This window comes from Bacillus rossius, assembly GCF_032445375.1.
Source record: "Bacillus rossius redtenbacheri isolate Brsri chromosome 4 unlocalized genomic scaffold, Brsri_v3 Brsri_v3_scf4_2, whole genome shotgun sequence".
NCBI classification, from domain to species: domain Eukaryota; kingdom Metazoa; phylum Arthropoda; class Insecta; order Phasmatodea; family Bacillidae; genus Bacillus; species Bacillus rossius.
In genome coordinates this window covers 49,800,515-49,811,157 of record NW_026962011.1, presented here as the reverse complement: position 1 = coordinate 49,811,157, position 10,643 = coordinate 49,800,515, and the positions used below count along the sequence as shown (strand labels likewise).

Sequence of the window (10,643 nt, the reverse complement as noted above, 5' to 3'; positions counted from 1 at the left end):
CTGTCGACTTCGGGGTCATTGGACACGACGAAGGTGTGGTGCAGTGGCGGATCCAGAGGTTCACCTCGGAGGGGGCATTCTAGTATTTCAGAATAGCCAGAGAAAAAATGTCTTAAAAATTACTAAATTTGTATTTAAATCTACTCACACTACACATAACATCCAACCACCAGATTTTATGATCCTACAAGATATTCATTGATTATATCAAAATATTTTGTTGGTTTCAGAAACAATCATTTTTGTCGGCAATATTAATGTAGCAGACAACTGGTTTTTCGGGGGGGGGGGGCACTTGCCCCTGGTGGCCCCCCTTGGATCCGCCACTGATGTGGTGAGACGCTGATGGAGTACTGACGGATTTAATGCGGTGTGGAGGAAAAACGGGAGTACCCCGAGAAAACCACGCCGACTCACGGAAACTCTGCGCCGGGAACTGAATCCGGTGACGTTTGTAGGAGGCGAGTGGTCCGACGAGTAAAAAACCACAGTGGCCCCTTTCTCCGATTTGGAATTATAATTTTCTACAAGTAATTTTCTTAAAATACTTCCAATATTGATAAAAATTGATTAAACAGTTAATTCTTTTGAGTTTCCCTGCCCTCCACCCCAGGTGGCAGTGCCGAGGTTACACAGTTGCGTTCTATTCACGAAATCACTCCCATCAAATGCCGTATGCTAAGATGTTTTACATAAAAAAATAAGTCTCAAACCAACTTACAGTTTCTATTACCAAAATTCAGAGGCAACTTAACATTTCAAACAAGCATGATTGCCATTTCGTGGCCTACAGCACCGATGATGGTTTTGGTCGAAGAATTTTTAAAGATGAACAATTTTGGCGGAACAAAAGATGCTACCAAATGTGTCGCGATTCTACTTAGAACGCATGATGCCTGAAATAATTAGCTGCATGAAAAAGAAAGTGAAATTTAGAGACCCAAAATATATTTTAGAAGCACAAAAAAGGCAAGTAAAACCATATTAAAAAAAGGATTAGGTTTTTTGTATAAATAAGTGAGCATTAGGCCCTGCTACCTAAAGTAACTACCAAAAATAAGTTTCAAAATTAAAAAAAATATATATATATATAGGTAACTGCTTTTTAATAAAGTGATGAGACATTTTATAAATAATTAGATCAAATAAATATTTTGTTACAAGTGCTATTTAAATTAACAGTATTTTGGTTTAGTTGTATTATGTACAGAAAGTGTTATCATAAGTGTCAAAACTTTTTATTTATCTTGTATATTCGCTTCCTGTTATAACATGTACGAAATGATTATTACAGGAAATATTTTATTGAGTGTGCAAGTGACTTATTACACTAATTACCATTATTTTATGTTATAATCTGGGTCTGTTTAAGCGCTTAACATTTAGATTTCTTACAAATATGTGCGAAATTCATAAGGCAACTTGACTGTTTGCTTACCAGGATATACAAATAAAGCTGGAAAGTATTCCAAAGTGTTTACATTTTGTAGGGACATACACAGTAAAAACAATTGTTTGTTTAAAAAAAAACGTTTTTGGAATCTAGTTTTTAAAGAAAAATTTGTAATACAAGTTAAACATTTTATATTTAACAACACATTTTTTTAGATATTTAGAATTCGCGATGCAATTCTACAAAAGAAAATGGTATACTAGAGTTTTGTCATTTCCAAAAAAGTAAATCTTATAAAAAAGGTCAAAATAAAAAAATATTAAATATTTGTTATTGTATCTAATGTGTATATTGTCACGTGCACCTAGCCGGTGCCACCGCCATTTCTGTCACGTCTCACTTTCAGAGGGGGGAGAGAATCGTAGCTCTTTACATAGAAACAACTCGCTTGGCATCAACTAGTCTTAACTTCATAAAATACTTTACTGTACCTAGGATCATAGGTTCGTCATCCCGTACAGGATGTCTGGTGAGAGCTGAACTAAGGAGATTTTGCAAAATAACATAATACTTAATTAAAATTATTTTATTCTTAAAGTCAAATACTCAACATCATTTTAAAGAACATTTAAATAGCGGGATTACAATTTAAAACAATAATCTCTTTACTTCCTTAACGATTGAACGACCTTACAAGAGAGAGAATGAGAGAACTTCACTAAACACTTCCCTAGTCCTTCCGAATACCTCAAATCATAATTAATACTTAAAATTAAAACAAAGATAAGTCCATACTCACATTTTCCGAAAAGCCTTTCTTGATCGATTACTTTAAAAAAAATAACGTAGGGGCCTCTCCTGCCCTTGAAATCCCGAACGAACATTACATTTTAAAAACTATGACGCGTGACCCCTGACGAGGGCCATAGCCTCCGCCCGAAAGCTTGACGACTACATTATGACCTAACTTAAATTAAACGACTCGTGGCCTCTGGCGTCGACCATAGCTTCCGCCCGAAAGCTTGAATTCCTACATCACGAACGAACTAACAACTCGTGACCACAGGTGAGACGCATAGCCTCCGCCTGAGTGAGCCTGAATTCCTACATCACGAACGAACTAACAACTCGTGACCACAGGTGAGACGCATAGCCTCCGCCTGAGTGAGCCTGAATTCCTACTCACTTGCGCTTAAATTCGCGCGCCCTGCCGCGCCTACCATAACAAAAGCTCGTTATTGAAGTCAAATTTACTAAACAACTAACTAGAACATCTGGGAAGACTACCCCCCCTCTACCCCAATGTGCAGGCCACACCGCGCGGCTTGTTACGACAGCGCGCCCCAGTAACTGCGGCCCGTGGCTGCGCCAGCGCGCGGCCAAACAAACAAACAAAATTCTGCAAGCCCGCAGCGCGCCGCGCCGGCCCCGTGCCCCAATTACATGGTCACGCCACTTGCGCTGACGAGTGAACAGAGCAGCCAGCCCAGAGTCCCGTCAGTAAAGTCCCTAAATTTGATTTCAACAACCCTGCAAAATTTCAACCCGCGACATAACCCTCCCCTCACAGAGCTCGAGCCCCATCGAGCTACCTCAAAATTACAAATTGTCTTTTTCCATTAAACCATAACTATAAATTCCTCATTTCACAAAAATAATAATTTTCTTAGTTCCTTGCTGTCTGAACATACATCTAGATTCTGCATAAGATTTATTTTAAAACAACAAGTATTCATAAAATTAAATGTAAAACTTTTATCTGGTTTGTTCTCACAGGAACCTTCAGAGGCTCGAGTTCTCAATTCTAAAAAAAATTGTTCTGTTAGTGAAGCTCTCTTTACAAATTAAATTACTGTTCTTAGTTTCTCAGTATTCGTTAAACAATGTGCAAATTCTTGATAATTATTATTTTTTTTTTTTTTTCAGTTTCCGTTTATTACCATACTTCTTTCGTTCTTCAAAAAAAATTAAGTGTCCTTACAGTGTTTCAATTAATTAAACTCTTATCTCGTGAAGGTTGGTGCAACTCCTCGAAGTCAGTGTTGTCGAGAAGAGTAGCTCCCTGGGCTGGCCATCAGCAAACACCACTCAACTCCAACAGCTACTGGACTGGCTTCCAGGGCAGCTCACAACTTCTCCCCACATCTGCTTCGGAGTTGTGCCATCCTCATCACGAACAGATTACAATTCTGAAACATCATCAACAGGCATTACCATCACGCCTGACAAATACAAAACTAACTACTAAACTGCAATCGATGGGCAAGGATGCAAACACACAAAAAAAATAAAATTAATTAATTCAACTGCTAACATAAAGTATCCCACCCTTAGCATAATCTAATCAGGCAAATAATTTGATAGGAAAAACTTAAGGAAGGGAAACATGACCTCAAATGATTTTCCCTAACTCTTGAGTCTTGATCTTCTCTATACAGCAAATAGTCCCCACGAAGTACCTGGGTTGAAGGTCAGTTCACATGACCCACCCATAACCTCTTCTACTCTTCTTTTCTTCTGGGGGCAACCACAATGCCCACCAATCTCTCTCCATGGTGCCGAACCAGCTATCCCATGAGAGTAAACAACGTAGTCAATAGAAGCGCAGAGGGGAAACACCAATCTCTGGCTTGTCGAGTCATAAAACTGCTTTATCTTCTTCTTCTTCTGAGTAAAAATATCTGACTAACCTTGCTTCTATTCTTCCAAACAGTAAAAGTTCATCAGGTATCTTCATGAAAGAAACATTCTAACTAATAATTCTTCATTTTTCTTCTTCTTTATTTCTGTTAGTTGTAATAGAAGGCCATGTTAGGGAGGTTATAGGGAAAAAGAGTGGCCAATTCCCACCCCATCACCCACCTAGATCATGACTAATTAACTTTTAAACTTTCTATTTCAAACAAATAAAAAAAAACATTTTTTTTTTTCAAACTTTTAAACTATAATTACTTTTACTTCATAACCTCAAAAGCTAATCAATAATTCTAAATGAAATTGTGATTTACTGCATTCTTGTTCCATCCGATCTGTTTGTTTATAACCTTTCTTGTAAAGTATAAAATTTTCAAACATTACTAATTCAAAAAAAAATTAAATTCTGGTGTCCTTTGAGTTACAATTAACTTTACTATTTCTTAGCTTGAAATAATTTAAGTTTTCAGAACTATTTCATTGTCTAATTCACAACACTTAAAAATCAACTCAAAACAACAAATCATCAAAATCAATAAGATCATCTGACCTACCTATCAGTACTGTGAACTTGAACTGTTCGTACACATTTATAATAAGCTATTGTATTTAAATTCCAACCTAAATAAGGTTTAAAAAAACTACTAATCCCTCTGTAAATTAAGAAAATTAACTTTAAAAATTAAACTTAAGGTATTAGTTCTTTTTGACAGCTACCACAACTCACTAGTTCCATTACATTACTATAACCTAAAAAGTTCTGTAAATAATGTTTATAACAAAAAAAAACTCCAGTTACTGTCTTCCATAAAAAAAATAAAACTTTACATGACCTTATTAATCTCCACTTGTAAGTCCATGGCTGCCAGCTTTCTCTTCTCTTGAATCTTCAGTCTTGGCTCTTGTTTCAGTGATCTTGTATCTTGTCTCTCGAACTCTTGTCATCTTGTAAACTGGACTGCTGCTCAGCTCATCTTAAGGAATCTGTAACAGTTTCAAAAATACATGTTAATTTAAATTACATAATTCCTGTTCTTTGGTCCTAAAAAAAAATTGTATTATTAGTACACATTACCCTGAAACAACATTATTATTCATTGTTTATTACTTAAAAAAAATGCTTTACCATAAAATCCTTTTTTTGTTCTTTTCATTAGGCCTATTTATTTTCCTTCTTCTTAATTAAATTCTGCTTCAAATGTTAATCCTAACTTAAGACCTACCATCTATTTATTATTCATTACCTACATTATTTATGTTACCCTAAAATTCCCATAAGTTTCTAATACTTCCTATCAAAGACATTCTCTCTAAAAAAAAATTTACTTGTGACTCTTAACTTAACAAACTTAAAAAAAACTTTTACACTAGACTTAACTTATTATTCATTCTTAGTTACTAAATTTCTATTTGTAAACTTTAGTACTTACAAACAAAAACTGCCTATTTCTCTCTACCTCTTAATCTCTTTCAATTATTACAATAATAATGTTACCTTGCATCTTTAAACTTTCTTCTTTTCAATTAAATTAGACATCTCATAACAATAAAAATTCTGCCTATACTCTTCTTATGGGTGTACAAACCAACAACAAAATTTCAAATTCTCAAGTTTCCTTATATTTAAATTATGCAATGCACATAACCTCTGTGGTGCCTGTACCCTTTTAGGCCTACCACCTTCTCCTCTCACAGCATGACAACTCTTATTCCTCGGGGTCTGTATTCACTGTTACAAATCAAATATCTCAAAAAAAATTAAAAACAAATTTATTATTTTAAGAAAACAAAGATTTACATTGAATTTACTATGGAGCCTGGAAATCTTAATGTCTCACAGCAGCTAACATGACTAAATCCCATGGAACCCCAGGTTTACATAACCTGTGCCCAAAAATTTAAGCATACCAGGCTTTCCCTGCACTGGTTTTACAGCATCACACACTATTTAGGGCCCCTGATCTGCCATCAGTCCCAAGGAGCTTTCCCACAACCCCTCTCTACACAAGCGCCTACCGCATTCCTCTCAATTGGCTATCGGTTTTACGGCATTCTTTTGGGATCCGACCATCAAGTTAGGGCTAATCGAACACTAAACCTCCATACTTCCAAACTAATGTAAATCAATTAAATTTTCTCTGTAATTTCTTAAAATCCAAATAAAAATTATTCAAACATGCCCAAGAAACTTTCAAAAAAAAAAATTCATAATCTTATCTTCAAACCCTTAAAATAAAAATAAATAGATTACTCTGTTTTCTCCTTAATAACTGTAAACTGTCAACAAATATCATGTCGTAAATTTTAACTATGCTTACTGACTCTTAATCATAAAATCTCATTTGTCCTAATTAATAAACAACCGATTTCCTTAAAATCTCACTGTATCTCTCACACTCAAACTTCACTGGCTGAATATCTCAATAAATTCAAAAACAATTATCTAAACTCTTAAAGAAACTCCTCCCCAATTATTCAAATTACTTCACCTTATTTTATTTCATTACTTAAAACACCTTACTCAAAAAAAATTAATTAATTATCTAGCTATCTTCCATTATTATTTATTTACCGAACAAAACTTTCTCCTAAATTAATTTAGTAAAATTCAATTTCACATTAGGAAAGTACACTAACTCTCTACAGCAATGTTTCTCATTTCCCTCCTTCCTAACTGAATCCAATCTTACTTAACCTCCATGGAATTTACCTCACAAAATAACCAAAAATTTCACTGTAGTGCCTATCTGCTATAGGCCCACTACACAGGGGGCTCTAACCCCACCAACAAACTTCATTGAAATGGTACCCTATCCCATACAGGATAGCCACTTCGGTACTACCATGGGGAACTCCTGCCCCAAACTACTCACAACTCTCAGGATTCTCCTGACCCTTAATTCCGTAGTCAGCCCATCTCCTATGGTCTGCGCTACAATTCCCTTTCTTCCCAGGGACACAACGCCTCACCTTAGGGTCCCTCGCCCTAATGAAAACATTAATTTTGTCTCTCTGTTCTTTTGGAGTAAATTCCCTCTACACACAAAATCTAGCCTTCCCAGTTTTCTCAATGCTTATCGATTTTATAGTGTACCTCCTTAATAATGTTTACAAATCCCAAAAAAATATTTTTAAAACCGAGGTAGAATTTAACTAACAAAAACATAAACAACTTACAACGAAACACTTCTAGCCTATACATCATACACTTCTTAAATTAAATTACTTACATACTGAAAGTTCCTCTTCTCCTAAAACACACTTAAATTTAAATTTATTTAACCAATAGTCTATTTTCTTATCGTTAAGTTACCGTACAGCTGATCAAAACAAGGTCACGGCCTGTCCACGTCTCCGTATGAGCCCGTGACGTCACCGAATTCCATCAGGTGCGCCAACCCTCGCTTGCGGTTCCTCCGTTCTCCGCTAGGTCTCAGCACCTCCCCGTCACGTGTTCACTCTGCCACGTCCACTGACGTGTCGTTCTGAAACAACTCTCAACATTTTTCTAATTAAAACAAAACATCACTATAAATTCTATAACTCTCTTTTACATAAACTCTCGTTTTCTCTTTAATTCCTTTCTAACGTTTATCCTTTCCTCGACTGATTTAATTCGTACGTCTCGTCTCCTACGCGCACGAAAACAAAACAAACTTCTCTTGAAAATAATTCCTATTTACGACAAAAAACTTTATTTTAAATTATAATTCTCTTAACCTACAATCTTAAAATGAACTTCAATTAAATTAAACCACTTGCATTATCTCTAATAAGCATTTAACTTATAACGTATTCTCCTCACGTAATAATCCCCGATATAAATCTACAATAAATTCAACGACTTAAAACAACTTATCACTATAAACTTTATCCTTACAAGTATCCTCAAATAAACATCTGTTACGTCAAAAAAAAATCTCAAAGACTTCCTCCACTATAGACTAAAATTCCGTAATCCTCTCCTCAAGTAAACTCTTAATAACCTGCTATCAGAAGCTGAAACTAACTTAATAATAAACATAAAAATCTACCTCTCTCTCTCTCCAGAAATAGAACCTACCCGGCGCCTCCACCATTTCTGTCACGTGCACCTAGCCGGTGCCACCGCCATTTCTGTCACGTCTCACTTTCAGAGGGGGGAGAGAATCGTAGCTCTTTACATAGAAACAACTCGCTTGGCATCAACTAGTCTTAACTTCATAAAATACTTTACTGTACCTAGGATCATAGGTTCGTCATCCCGTACAGGATGTCTGGTGAGAGCTGAACTAAGGAGATTTTGCAAAATAACATAATACTTAATTAAAATTATTTTATTCTTAAAGTCAAATACTCAACATCATTTTAAAGAACATTTAAATAGCGGGATTACAATTTAAAACAATAATCTCTTTACTTCCTTAACGATTGAACGACCTTACAAGAGAGAGAATGAGAGAACTTCACTAAACACTTCCCTAGTCCTTCCGAATACCTCAAATCATAATTAATACTTAAAATTAAAACAAAGATAAGTCCATACTCACATTTTCCGAAAAGCCTTTCTTGATCGATTACTTTAAAAAAAATAACGTAGGGGCCTCTCCTGCCCTTGAAATCCCGAACGAACATTACATTTTAAAAACTATGACGCGTGACCCCTGACGAGGGCCATAGCCTCCGCCCGAAAGCTTGACGACTACATTATGACCTAACTTAAATTAAACGACTCGTGGCCTCTGGCGTCGACCATAGCTTCCGCCCGAAAGCTTGAATTCCTACATCACGAACGAACTAACAACTCGTGACCACAGGTGAGACGCATAGCCTCCGCCTGAGTGAGCCTGAATTCCTACATCACGAACGAACTAACAACTCGTGACCACAGGTGAGACGCATAGCCTCCGCCTGAGTGAGCCTGAATTCCTACTCACTTGCGCTTAAATTCGCGCGCCCTGCCGCGCCTACCATAACAAAAGCTCGTTATTGAAGTCAAATTTACTAAACAACTAACTAGAACATCTGGGAAGACTACCCCCCCCTCTACCCCAATGTGCAGGCCACACCGCGCGGCTTGTTACGACAGCGCGCCCCAGTAACTGCGGCCCGTGGCTGCGCCAGCGCGCGGCCAAACAAACAAACAAAATTCTGCAAGCCCGCAGCGCGCCGCGCCGGCCCCGTGCCCCAATTACATGGTCACGCCACTTGCGCTGACGAGTGAACAGAGCAGCCAGCCCAGAGTCCCGTCAGTAAAGTCCCTAAATTTGATTTCAACAACCCTGCAAAATTTCAACCCGCGACAATATACACTGTGTATACATTACTATGTGTTTTTTGTGTTCTTGTAATCTCAAATTCTTGAGCATCCTGTAATATTCAAAAACATAAAATTCCTTATACCTAAGTACTAAAAGGTGTATATTTTACTGTCCGCCATAACCATAATTAAATTTGGAAACATTTAATAATGTCACAAAAATACGTTACACAATTTTAAGGATTGGAGGAAACATGATTTATTTTGTTAAATATTTTTAATTGGCAAATTTTCTTGAATATAATGAATCAAGACACACTGTTAGAAGAAATTTAATGTTTCTCTATCATTCTTTTGTTGAAATCACCGTTGCAGTTAATCAGTTTTCTGCGCCGGCACTAAATATGTAGCATGTGAATGGGCTAAGTTAAAAATTATACCTCTTTCTAATGCATCTCTCTTTCTTGCGGTCAAGCATTCATTATCAAGTTTCTTTTTGAGCTTCTCTATGCACAGCCGTGCAAACATTTTCAGAATAATATATCTTTTCTCAAAAGTATCACATCTAAGGCAGTTTAGATGGCGCACTAACATCGTAAGTATTTTTTTAAATGTCATTATTTTTATATTTGTTCATCTTTGCTGTAACGCAATATTCGGGTGTTATAATTTTATTGCGTAAATTACCTTCAAACCTTTCTCTTCTTCAGGTCCACGATTGAGTTGCCCTGCACAATATTTATTCCATATCTGAACAAGATTTTGTGAAAATTTTCCGCGATTTCACGAGTGAACAGTAATAAAGTATACTTACTTGTTGGACTGGTGAACTCAAAGTAATTCTCATTTGTGCTGAATCTCTCTTTCTGGTGACCATGAATCTTTCCGTTATAATTAGTTATAATTTAGGATTTGGAAATACCTGTATTTTTAGTGTTCATTTTTACAGTGGTGATTTGGTGGCCGACATGTTAAATCGGCTGCCTTGCGCAATGCTGTAACTCAGCTGAAATTCGCAGTGGATTCGTCAATGCGAGGCTAATGAATCCTCGTAAAGTAATTGCTCACGTGTCCTGTTGTCTCTGTCCTCTTCGCTTTGCGGTTTCGGCTGTCCTTCAGTTTCGGGAAAGGCTGCAAGTAGTCCCGTGGTGAAATGTTGTGTTTGGCCAGGGGTGAAGGGAGGAAAGGCATTAGGGACAGTACAGTCGCGCCCAGAAAATTTTGTAGCCGGGCATACACCAGACATGCTGGCAGGTAATATGGCCTGGACTTTTTGATTCCTCTCTTTGACAATCTCGAACTAACGTAATAGAGAAA

General features: G+C 36.7%; 1 long non-coding RNA gene across 1 annotated transcript; it reads right to left on the bottom strand.

Annotated features, from left to right (window-relative positions):
• Nucleotides 1-3,301: 3,301 nt before the first annotated feature.
• On the bottom strand, nt 3,302-9,352 carry LOC134542088 (uncharacterized). Its single transcript, XR_010076732.1, has 2 exons — nt 7,318-9,352; nt 3,302-5,071 (listed from the first exon to the last, which is right to left on the bottom strand). It is a non-coding gene; the product is annotated as an uncharacterized LOC134542088 (long non-coding RNA).
• Nucleotides 9,353-10,643: the final 1,291 nt, after the last annotated feature.